At 40.0% G+C, this 13,213-nt stretch overlaps 1 protein-coding gene across 2 annotated transcripts in view; it reads left to right on the top strand.

The window, feature by feature from the left end:
- Positions 1–13,213, top strand: part of CSGALNACT1 (chondroitin sulfate N-acetylgalactosaminyltransferase 1) — a 39,987-nt gene that overhangs the window by 4,819 nt on the left and 21,955 nt on the right. The window contains exon 1 of one of the 2 annotated variants that reach the window (XM_020807174.3): positions 5,495–5,633. The exons of the other annotated variant lie outside the window; for it this stretch is intronic. The gene's annotated coding sequence lies outside the window, so the exon portion shown is untranslated. Of the gene's footprint in view, positions 1–5,494; positions 5,634–13,213 lie in introns of those variants that run through there. 2 annotated transcript variants of the gene reach the window in all.

Genomic DNA, 13,213 nt, shown 5'->3' with positions numbered 1-13,213 from the left:
GTTGGTGCTTATATATGGGAGGTGCCCATCTTATTGAGGTATTCAAGTTGGACTGGCAAAGCACTGAAAGCAGCAGGCATGTTTTCTCCCTGCCCCGCTTGTGAACATGTTCATTGCTATCTCTCCTCAGTTAATATAACTGGTATTTATCAAGCTATTATTTTAAAATTCTTGTTATAAATCTTACAGTAGAATTTGTGATATAATATATAGTGTCCTAATGGGACGTGGTGGTACTGCTGCGGGTTAAACCGCAGAAGCCTCTGTGCTGCAAGGTCAGAAGACCAGCAGTCGTAAGATCGAATCCACGTGACGGAGTGAGCTCCCGTCGCTTGTCCCAGCTCCTGCCAACCTAGCAGTTTGAAAACATGCAAATGTGAGTAGATAAATAGGTACCACCATGGTGGGAAGGTAACGGCACTCCGTGTCTAGTCGCGCTGGCCACGTGACCACGGAAACTGTCTATGGACAAACACTGGCTCTACGGCTTGCAGACGGTGATGAGCACCGCACCCTAGAATCAGACACAACTGGACTAAATGTCAAGGGGAACCTTTACCTTATTTAGTGTCCCGGCATTATTATCAATTACTCTTCATTTTATTTGTAAAAATGCAAATGAGTCATATTATCTTTATATTTAAGCTGATACTGTATTTTCATTATGATGTTCAGCTGTGAGCCAAGGGTAAAATTCAGAGTGCCACCACATTCTTTTTAGTTATGAGAAGAAATATTAAAAGAGTTCAGGGGAGACCAGGGGTCCCATATTCTTGTCATATTCCACAAATGAAAGTCCCTGACTAGCCACCCCATTGTCCACAACTAGCTACCTCATTGCCTATATAGTTTATCAATAGAGCTGTGAAAGAGCTGAAATAAAACACGGGTTTAACGGTGTCAGCATCTACAGTCAGCAGATCTGTAGTGCAGTCATGTCCATAATGATGGATCTGTACAGTCTTTACAGCTCCAGTGCAAGTGAACTTCATTTAAGAAATGTCATTGTTTTAATAGCTTAGTCCTAGATTAGCAGTGATGTGGTGTGTGTTATTTTCTTTTTCTTTAGGGACTCATAGAGGAGAGCTTCTTGGGTTTACTTAGGGTGGAAGTTAAGGCAACAGTGTCTCCTTGTTTTAAGTAAAAATTGGAAGGAAGGTTGATCTGTGTTCCACATGTCTTTGCTTTGGGATGTTCAACTTCAACCCTAATTTTGTTTTGAACCAAACCAATTTTTAAAAAATATCTTGAGCAATTATGTCCCTGACTCCACCAGATTCTGGAGAGGACACTCCTCGATTCAGAGCATGTTACCATAGTCTCTCTAGACTGAAGGATGCCTGTGCGATGTCCCTGAGTTTGATTTCCTGCTATGACTCCCAGAAAAGGAGTCAGCCATGAAGCTTTGGGAATCTTCATAGTCCTAGAAAACCCACAGAAGAAGCTAATGATAAACCATATCTATGTGCTTTATAGCCAAGAAACCTGGGTAGTGTTAGGGTGCTGTTCAAAGTTTTATGCCAGGAGACTTATTTCATGATCATATATGTTCCACCAAAAGCTAGGCCAACCAGGGTGGGTGGGTAAGTTAGACAGGCACAATTTTCATCTGATTGTTGCCACTCTACATTGTAAAGATTAAGCCACAAATGGATATTTTAAGCTTTCAGAAAGTAATAAGATTTAGAAGTAGAACTGCAACACCAGTGAATAATAGCCATAAATTGCAACAAAAGGATGCAATAAAATAGTGAATAATAACTGTAAATTGCAAAAAAGTTGCAATAAAAAGGATGGTGAGCACCTTTCACCATGCATTTGTATGAATGAAATAATATGGAGACCTGCCATCAATCATAAGTATATAGCACCCAATAATAATAATGGTGATTATGTGCTGTTGATTCTGGCCTATGTAAATCTTTTCCAAGGTTTTCTAGGTACAGAGTACTCGGAAATGGTTTTGCCATTCCATTCTTCTGGGGGCATCCTGGGACTGCACAGCTTGCCCAAGACCACACAGGCTGGTCCTTCTAGGATGCACAGTGGGGAATTGAATTCCCAACCTTTGGCTCTGCAGCCAGATACCTAAACCACTGAGCTGTTCAGCCAGTTCCATATGGCAACTACAGCCACCATATTAATGATACAGAGCCACCATATACAGTATATTCCATGCTTTAGCAGTGCAACAGGTTTCTGATCCTTCAGTAGTATATGTGCATGGAGGGTGTTCTTTGCACCCTAAAGTCCCAACAATTAATTGTATTTTGCTTTCTCTGCAATTCCCTACTGCTCTTGGTCATTTACAGTGGTGCCTCGCTTAACGGGCACCCCATTTAACGACAAATCCGCATAGCGACGATTTTTTTGCGATCGCAAAAGCGATTGCATTGCGATATTTTAAATGGTAAAAATCACTTTACGATGATCGGTACGCTGTTTCGCTTACCGATTTTCACATAGTGATGTTTTAGAACAGCTGATTGGAGGTTCCAAAATGGCCGCCGGGTAAAAAAAATGGCCACCCGCTGTGTTTAGGGATGGATTCCTCGCTTACCAGGCAGCGAAAATGGCCGCTGTATGGAGGATTTTCGCTTTAAGGTGAGTTTTTTGCCCATAGGAATGCATTAAACGGGTTTTAATGCATTCCTATGGGCTTTTTTTCGCATAGTGACGAATCCGTATAGCAACGATTTTTGCTGCACGGATTATCGTCGCTGTGTGGGGCACCACTGTATATTTGATTTAAAACATTCCTTAGAGGAAAGGGAAAGTGGAAGCATATTCACTTATCAATTATTTGGCCAGGCCAGATCTGTCCAAAAAGCTTGACCAAATGTAATCAGTTAACCTTTTCTTTATGATCATGACAAGATCACAAGTTCAGAATGACATCCCAGGAGATCCTGGAGGCTAGCCAACCTCCTGATTATAATACCTCCTTTGACCTTTCACCCTGAAATTTAACTCCTCCTTCGATATCCCTGAAAATGTCAGCACTAAAACCCCAAAATATCAGATCAGCCCTGGAGATCTGACAACTCTAATATACAAAAAGACGGCATCAAGCCCATTCTGGTGCAGAGTGTTTTAGAAATGGACTCTTGGCTGCCAAGTTCCCATACTGAGTGTATTTACTTTTGCTTTGGCAGTCTGCCATATCCCAAAGGCCTAAGGCACATAGCCTTATATATTTATGAGGACTGCTGTATATTTTGAAGATGGCTGGTTTCACAGAAGAAATCTATGTGCTATTTAAATGCTCCAAGACAGTAGATGAGTTTTGGATAAAAAATACATAGGAGCTGTGTGGAAGATTTTAATTAACACTCTGGAAACTGAAACAATGAAGTTGACTACACACGTTCCTGCAAACATAGACTTATTAACACCAAGACACCGCAGGGTTCTGCTTTTGCCATTTTGGCTATTAACTTTAAACATCTATGTTCAGTAAGATTAATCACAGATTTCTCTTCTCCGGCAAGCAAGTTGCTGTTTACATAATTATGTTGTAAACCACCCAGGGAGTGTTCTAACACTGTGGTTCCCAACCTTGGGTAACCCAAGTGTTCTTGAACTGCAATTCCCAGAAGCCTTCACCACTAGCTGTGCTGGCTGGGATTTCTGAGAGTTACAGTCCAAGAATACTGGGGTTACCCAAGGTTGGGAGCTGTTGCTCTAGCACTACTGGGCATTATATAAGTCAAAATAGCAACTGTAAGGGTGGGTATTTGCCTTCCTCTTGTGTACAGACTAAGCATTGTACAGTATAAATAAGAGCCCTATTCAGACATGCAGGGGTGTCTAGTGGGCCAGAAAGGGTAGGGGGATCCCTGAAAAAGATTGGGGGGGAGGTGCCCCCTTACCCTAGTCACAAGTCACCCACACCTGAAAGCATGAAAGATTGTAATCATGGACTAGAGTGAACATGTAAACCCTGTCCCACACCCACTTGGAAGTAAGGATGACAAGGATCTGCAGAGGTCCTCCTGGACACACTTAATTGAATGATCTTACAGGAATCCTTCTTTATCAGAGCTCCCGATTACAGAAGCATGGTTAACATGTATAATATTGTGTGCTTACAAAGAGACACTGAAGACATTGTCAGTGAACACACACCACTCTGTTCTACTTCCAGGCATAGTGGGAAGTTGAGGTATCCTCTCACGCACACATATTTAATCCCTCCACATTTTAATGTTTTATCCATCAAGAGAGCTATGATGATCTGATTTGTAAATAATCTCTCTGTCTGTCTATACATGTCAGTTTCTGAATTCCACCCTTTCGTTACAAGCACACATGATGTTATGAACAAATAGATCTCAGGGGGCAAGAGGTATCCAAGAAAAGAGATGGTATTGGAACAAAGAAGCTGCATTAAACAGGAGATCAATTTAGAACTGACACCTGCCTTCATTCTTGACAGTGCTGTCAAGGTCAAGTTTTGTCGGTGTTTTTTCCTTTCATCTGATAATGTAGAAGTGATAAACACAAATTACCATTTAAATCTAGCCCTTCATTTCATGGGCCAGGAGCTAATGGAAATGCTTGTTTCATTTTCCATAAAGCTGGCAGTTGTTCAAGCACCACTTAATTCCATCCTGTTTCCACCTCAGCTGGCACATGCCCACGTTTAAAAAAGAAAAGGCCCACATGAAAATTCATACTCTTTTGGTATGTAGTTTCCTAAATGGATATACTTTTGTGAGCGGTTTTCCCAAGCATATGCCTTTCGGCCCACTCTTTTCCTATTTTGTATGCATATTTTTTTCTCTCTAACAAATGAGATTACAGGATTTGGAGAAATGTGGAAACCAAAGAATAATTAATTGTATTATTGTTCACACTTCAGTTAAGAACATATGAAAACGATTAGTTCATATAACAATGCAAACCAAATTTCTTCCCCATCACAAAAAATGAAGCCTTGCAAGATCCAATAATGAAATTGGTAGATATTGTTCCAGCATTTGTTTTTTTTTGAAATGGATATGGAACAAAGCCCACTCTTCTTATAAAGGTATTTTATAATTTAAACACCCAGAAAACTTAGAAGCACCTCTTTGATTTTCTGAGAACACCTGCAATAAAGATTGTATCAGAATTTGATTATCAAATGCTTCCAGTCTCACAACAACCTTGTGTTACGCCACAGACAATGAAGCCTTGATAAAGTTACAAGCCCATCTCCTTAATGGACACGGAATTAAATTAGCAGCACAAAATACTAAAGAGTGCTGGAAAAGTCTTCAGCTGTGATCTCATGTCTGGGAAAGGAAACTCAATACATTATGCTGCATGTAAATCTAGTGTGCCGGGTTCATGCAAGCTCAATGAAAAAGTCATTTCATTCAGAAGGACCAATATGAAATGCTGTAAGCAAAACAGAGGAAAGGGAAGGGAGGGGGAGGGAAAGGGTGGCAATTCTGGATGTTACCTAAAAGAGCTGAATGATGTAATGGCCAGTGGGAGGAGGCAAGGAGCCCTTTAACACACACACACACACACACACACACAGAGTTCCCCTGTCTTTGGGCTCCAGAAGAAAAGTACAAAACTGCTGAAAATTCCTTTGGTGGAAGAATTCTGCTGAGAAAAATTAAGAAAGAATAACCCTTCCCGTAAGTCTTTAACTTCTCTCCCTGATTGCTACCATGTGTTATCTGGAGAAAGCTACAAAAGCAACCTTTGACTTCGTCCCATTCATCTTGATCTCTCCCCCACCTCCTTTTCTTGTCTCTCCTGTTGACATTCAGATTGTAGCATCTTTGCTGCAGGGACTCATCTTTTTAATCTCACTCTGCACACCATCATGTGTATTTATAATGTTTTGTAAACCAAATGCCGTAATAAGGTACAGTATTGTGCTCTTTTATTTAACTAAATTTGCTGGAGTGGCTTAAACATCAAAGCATGTCACTGGATTCTGTAAAACTAAGAAGCTAATCTTTAATTATTTATGTGATAACAAGCCTATTGATTTCCATGTGTCTTACTTTCAAGCTGATGTGTATGGGACTGGGGCATATATCTCTGTGTTATATGTAACTGTTCTGTTGCAGCTTTTTCAGAACATATTGTAACTGGGGAGATTTTTTATAATTTGAGAGCAGAAGAGTGCTTCTAAGCAAGGCATCTCCCAAGGCAAAGACAGTGAAACATGGAGTAAGTCCTGTTAAGTTTTAACGGTGAAGGGCACTTGTAGTGCTTTCTTATCTTCCTTATACAGCCTCCCAAGTAGTATAGGGCAGAGTACAGGACATGGCCTCTCTATGGACACACTTCATTTGATCTGTATAGTTGAGAGACTGTGGCTGGTCTAGAACATCTGGCCAATTTTATGGCTGAATGAGCAGCTGCATTTGGGTTAAGATGAACTGAACCACTCTGGCTATCATATTAGTGATAAATATTGTTTTCTTACCAGTGAACAACTTCATACACAGAGTTGAGTACTGTATGTGTGCTCCCTCCAAACTTGCATAATTAACTGAAGCCTCTTGCCTTTATTTTTGTGACTTAAGACTGAGGACTTTCTAGCCACATTCACAAATGCATGCAATCCATATAAAAGCAGATATGAGTGAGTCACATGTGTTGAGATCAACCAAGAAAAAAAAAGAACTATAGGATGACTTCTTAAAGAAGGCAAATGTTGGTTCGGTAAACATCATTCATTAGACTTCTTTCCCTGTACGATATCACTTCAGCTATTCCCAGTCTAACTTGAGAGTTGTCACACAGGTTCATGTATAGCTAAGTAAACTGGATACAACAGCTCTCCAAACATTTAGACTCAATAGGGAGAATTTCAAGTATTTGCCTCTTTTGATGTCCTTTGGTTTAGATTCCCACCTTCAAAACAAACAGGAAAAGCAGGATTTTCCTAGATAAGGAGAAGGAGCCCATCCTGTATTTTCCTCCATGTAGAACATCTTTAGAGACAATAACTCTTGAGGGTAAAGGGTTTTAAGGAGAGAGCTGCAGCCTAAGGGCATATATACAACATTTTGCTCCAGGACTAATCCAAACAGTCACTGCTCTGGGTGGGGCAAATTATTCATGCTATCTTGTATACATGAGGTGTTTCTCAGCAGAGGGCTCTTCACCTTAGGAAACAGAAGGCCCTGCTGCCTTTCTCTTAACAGTTTTTCTATGATAAGGAAGGAGATGGCATGAGAGAATTGATAGGAATAACAAGAGAAGGTTATGAATAGAGAACAACATAATGTGAAGCCACCCAGTATGATGCAGTGAACACAGCTGAGCAATGGCACAATTAAACCATGTCTGGAATGGCTCATGCACACGTACAAAAGTCTGACACCCTGGTGAAGACTCTTAACAGTATTGCATGCCTATACAGTACAAATATCAACCTGCATAATTTCCCCAAAACTTTCAAGCTGTTTTGCACACCCAGCAGTAATGTCAGCAGCATCCCAGAGTCATTTAGTGAGATGCCATGCATGCTCAAGACCTCTCTCTCCCTCTGTCAATTCAAAGTAAATGGACTTTGTGTTAAACTGTGCTGGATTCTGGATAACATACTGTAGCTTGAACCTCAGCTCATGTCTCCAGTACAGAGATAATAATACAGACCTAACTACTGGGCTGTTGTAAGGGTTGAAACAAGATACTGTAATGTACATGAATCAGATTGCAATACTGAGAAAGCACCATATGAATGAAACTATAAAGTATAACATCACAGTAAGCATACAGTAAGTTATCCCACTGCTAATTTCTTCTTTAATCCATTTCATTTAATGTATCTAGTCTTCCTCCTCCTTGCCCCGAGCAAGAAACAAACTAGCTACTTGTGTGGCAAGAATGCTAGTGTTGCTGTTTTTCCCATCTTGCAATTACAGATTCCACAGGAATAATCTGGATCAGTCTTGCCCAACTGGTAACCCTCCAGATAAACTGATCTACAACTCCTATTAGCCTTAGCTAGCACATCCTGTGGTCCTTCCTTAGATTTCCAAAGCCGATGAGTTTACACACACAACAACTGCAGTCCACAACTTTGGCAGCTTTGGTCAGGCCAGGATCAGGTCTTCTAGGTACATTCAGGCTCATCCTTCCTCATGCTGAAACTATCTTTCGAAGGCATTGTTGGGGAGAGAGGGAATCCCAACTACATACTCTCAGGCCAAAGCATGTTAAAGGTAATCAGTGCTGAACATTTTTAATGTTGCAGCGAGGAGACTGGGGCTGTCTTTCCATACTTGTGAAATCACACTTCAAGGGAACACCATGCTTGAGGTCTGAAGCCCAAACAAAACAAGCAAGTCCCAAAAGTGAGAGAAATTCATGCTGTGACACTGAATGCTTTCATTAGTTTCCTTCCAGTCCTGAGCTATCTCTAACATCTACTGTATTTGTTAACATCTGGATGATCTCATTGATGATATCTGTCCTTTGTCTCATTGATTCCCTGGTGTGTCCTCCTTCATTATGCAGGTACCAAGCACTGTTTACGTAGAAAACCTATGTGTGCCCAAACAGCAGAAATTATACTTCAAGTTTATAGGAAAACTGCATTCTCCCAGACTGAGAACATCCTATTTAGTATATTTTTAATATGTATTTTTGGCGAGGGAGGGCGTGGGTAAAATACATGAGAGAGAATAATCAATCCATGGTGTGGAATAATCATGGGATTCTGAGGTTGGGGGAAGTCTCCAAATCATTATATTCCCTATTAATAGTTCAGCACTAGCTTGTAGTTTCAGAGTCCCTGATTTTCTTACCAAGCTCCAGCCAGCAGTGAAATAGTCACTTGTGTTTCCCAAAGGCAAAGTTTTAGTTAGCCAAGGTTTCTTTTCTCTCTCCTTTCATCTTTTTAAAGCCTCTAGTGAACCCCTATGAATGTGAGAGGTTGCAGTCTAAATGTTACTATGGCTTAACTGAGCATGTAAAAACAAGCTGCGGGATTGAGTGTTGGGGGGTGGTTGGATGTACCCCCAAATATCCGATTTCCTGCATACAAGATCTCAACCAAGAAAAATGAATGGGACAGCACCGAGGAGGATCTGAACAAGGGCTTTTATATTTTAAGAAATATGGCTCTTGCATTCGCTTTTTTTGTAGAGCTCTTTAACCAAAGCTCTTGAATGCTGCTGCTTCTTGCAGTAATAAACAGGAGTATTCATCAAAACTGGTAGCTTGTAATTTTAACACTGTTAAGCACAACCGACCCTTTCACAGGAGTTCAGTTTACATTAGTGCAATCAAAGGTGTAATTGTGGGAAATGGAAGTGCACAGACATAGCTGGATTTCATGCTCCACACTCAATGAATAGATGTCTGTCCGAAGACACTTTGCACTGAAGAGGCTGAAGGTGTGAGCATTTGGCAAATATATAAAGAACAGTATGATATTAAGTTGTTTGTATTCCTGGAAGAAGAACAGATCGGGGCCTCAAGCTAAATGCAGAAAGCAGAGTTTAGAAACATTACTTTTTTGAGTTTTGGAATTCTAAAATAGAATTCAATAGCCAGCATAGCCACTATTAGAAATATTAATATTTCCAAGCTTAGCTGATAAGTGGTAATTCATCATATGATAAATCCCCCAATGTGTTTCAAGGAGAAAAAAGATTTCTTCAGGGGATGATGCTAAATTTCAATGGCACATGCTTAAAAGAGAATTCAAGAATGAGCACAAAGTATTAAAATAAATTATAAATATCTGAGCTTTGATAAAGGAACGTATAAGATTGTATTGATCAATATCCATGCCACACATTGGCCAGGATCCTACTGTTTATACTGGTGAATTGCTGCTGTTTAAGGATTAATATCAATCAGAATCCATGGAGAATCTATCAGTATAACCATCATTCAGGCCTATGCTTCAACTACAGATACTGAAGAAGATGAAATTGAAAGCTTTTATGCAAACAGCCTGGAGGAAATTGATCACACACCAAAACAAGATGTGCTTAATTATAGGTGGCTGGAACACAAAAGGGGAGAACAAAGTGGAAACAAATGCTGTTGGAAAATTTAGTCTAGGAATCAGAAACAAAGCAGGAGAATGACTCATAGAGTTCTGTGAAGCCAACAATTTGTTTATTGCAAATACATGCTTCAAACAACCAAACAGATGGCTATACGTGTGGGCATCATCACATGGTCAATACAGAAATCAAATAGACTATGTAATTGGAAGCAGGAGCTTGAGAAGCTGTATTCTGTCTGCCAAAACAAGAGCAGGAGTAAATTGTAATATGATCACGAACTGTTAATATTCAACTGTTAATATTCAACATTAGAGTAAAGCTGAAAAAGAACACTAAAAGAATTGTAGTGTCAGAATGTAACTCAAACAATGTTCCTGGTTAATGTAAAGTTCACATAAGGAACAGATTTGCATTAGTAAACTCAATTGATCATGAACCAGAAGAACTGTGGATTGAAACAGATATATTATTAGTGAATAATTCAAAAAGACAATTCCTGTGATTAAAAGGAGGGAAAAACCTAGACAGATTATATAGTGTCAGACAAGGGTACATCTTATCCTCTTATCTGTTCAGTCTGTATGTGGGACATATACTGTAATATGGAAAGCCACACTAGATTCACATGAAGGAGGAGTGAAAGTTGGTGAAAGAAAAACATTTATCTAAATTATGTAGAGGACATCATCTTACTGGCAGAAAGCAGCAATGACTTGAAATGACTTTTAATGAAAGTGAAAGTGAAAGAAGAAAGTGCCAAAGTAAGACTGCAGTTGAACATTAAGAAGACAAAATTCATGACAACAGAAGAATTACACAACTTTAGTGTTTATTTATTTATTTGTTTATTTATTCGATTTATATCCCGCCCATCTGGTATATTCTACCATTGTGGGCGGCTTACAGAATATCAAAAACAATTTTTTAAAAAAAACATAAAAACATTAAAGGTAAAGATAAAGGTTCCCCTTGACAATTTTTGTCCAGTCGTGTTCGACTCTAGGGGGCAGTGCTCATCCCTGTTTCCAAGCCATAGAGCCAGCGTTTTTGTCCGAAGACAATCTTCCGTGGTCACATGGCCAGTGCGACAAGACACGGAACGCTGTTACCTTCCCACCGAGGTGGTCCCTATTTATCTACTTGCATTTGCATGCTTTCGAACCGCTAGGTTGGCGGGAGCTGGGACAAGCGACGGGCGCTCACTCCGTTGTGTGGATTCGATCTTATGACTGCTGGTCTTCTGACCCTGCAGCACAGGCTTCTGCGGTTTAGCCCGCAGCGCCACCACGTCCCTTTAAAAAACATTAGCATACAACAATAACAAATAGTGCAGGAATAAATAAATAATAAATAGCACAGCAAAGAAATCAGTAGTTGACAGGAGGGAAGGCCTGGATGGACATCCATTTTTTCTTTTTTCTTTTTTTATAATTTTTTAATTTTATTTTCAAAACTATTGGGTAATGGGGAAGGAATACAAAAGGCAAAGGGCAGTGGGGGGGAATGGAAAAAGGGTTTTGAGAATAAGAAAACATCAAATGCATAATCATTCAATCTTACATATCAAGTATATAAACATCTAATCTATTCATGTTCCAATAAAGGTTCATCTTTCTTCTTCTTTTTCTTCTTCTTCTTTTGACTATTTTGTCTATGTATTAACCTCTTTAGCTTTCAACTTATACGTGTAATACAGCTTAAATCTATGTTATTCCCACAGCATCAGAACACCAAGGCCAATTGTGAAATATATCCCCTCTTTCACCCTCCTTTTTTCTTGAGAATACACTCAGCAGACCCAAAATAATATAAATCCTGCTCTCCCCTCCCCTTTCCTCCCTGTGCTTGTTTTGTTTCTGCGACTCTTTTTTCTTCCATATTTTAAAAAGGGGAAACAATATCATTCAAAGTTTGCTTTTCAACCTCAATTTCCTTATCTGCTATCGCTACATCTCTTACTGGGTGGTCCTCCATCCCTTGTATATTATCTGATATCTTCATCAATACAACCGGTTCTGGGATCTCTTTTTGGTGTAATTTAACCTCTGCTGCCTTCCCTCCCCTAGAGCCTCCAATCACATCTTCCATCTGGTCAATATAATAATTTACCTGTATGAATTTTTGCAACAGTGACATCTGAAAAGAGGTTTTCCAGTCTAGCCACCGATCTGTAATTTTCTCAGGGGGAGGTTCCATTTTCTGTTTCCACTATTTTCACATAAAATTCCCTCTCCCCTTTACCCCAGTACACATCCAATATTTCTAATATTTCTCCTTGCAACTATACCATATTAGCAATAAGATAGCAGGTACATTCAAGTAAGAGATGAAATCTAAAACATAAATCTCTCAAGTGTCTTTGTAGTCTAGTCCTTTTACACGTTGCTAATATCTTCAGACCGGTTGCTTCTTCTTTTCCTCTTCTCCAAGTTTGTTTTAACCTTCACCCGGCAAGACTCTATTATTAGAATGTCATTTGACAAGATCCCAGTTCAGTTCAAACCACATAGCCCCCAGTTCACAGCTCACAGTCCGTTTCTTCCTTTTACTTCCAAAGACTTCCTTCTCCTCCCCCGAACAGGGAGATCCAGCAATCAGAGTCCCGGCGATATATTATCCATGGAAAGCAGAGTCCCACACAGTCTAAAAATATATAACCACAGAGGAAAAGGGGTCCAAAGTGAACAGCTTGCAACAGAATTTATTTTTTCAAGGCCCGTCAGTTGATTCTTCAAGAGTTATTTTTCCTCCTTTAATGGAGACACGAGCTATTTCTGCCTGGCTGTTCCTTTAGAAATAACTCGACCTTCAGCTTGGGTAAAGCTGGAATGCTAGGAATGCCGCTCCTTATCTCATTTGGTCATAAATTTGCACACAATCACTTGTTCTTCATTTAATGAGGTTTTTCATAGAACAAGGGCTTCCACTTACTTTGATGTATACTTTCGCCGTGCTTCTGTTTTCTTATTCTCGGCGAACGGAGCTGTCTTTGGCTAGTTGCCAAAAATGGCGCCCATCTTCGTCTGTGCTGATGTGAATTTCCAGAAGAAAGACAAATTGAGTTGCTGCCCAATCTTCTAACTTCTGTGGCTCACCAGCTGCTGCAGAAGGGTCTCTCCTGACTCTTCCTTGCCCCCCCCCATTTCTGGAAGGGTCCCAGACCGAAGTGGTTCTAGCTTTCCCCGGGAGCTATTCCCGAGAGCTGCTAGCTTCACCAAGACGAGGCTCCT

This window comes from Pogona vitticeps, chromosome 6 (genome assembly GCF_051106095.1).
Source record: "Pogona vitticeps strain Pit_001003342236 chromosome 6, PviZW2.1, whole genome shotgun sequence".
NCBI classification, from domain to species: Eukaryota; Metazoa; Chordata; class Lepidosauria; order Squamata; family Agamidae; genus Pogona; species Pogona vitticeps.
The sequence above is the reverse complement of the archived record's forward strand: the minus strand, read 5'-3'. Positions and strand labels throughout refer to the sequence as shown.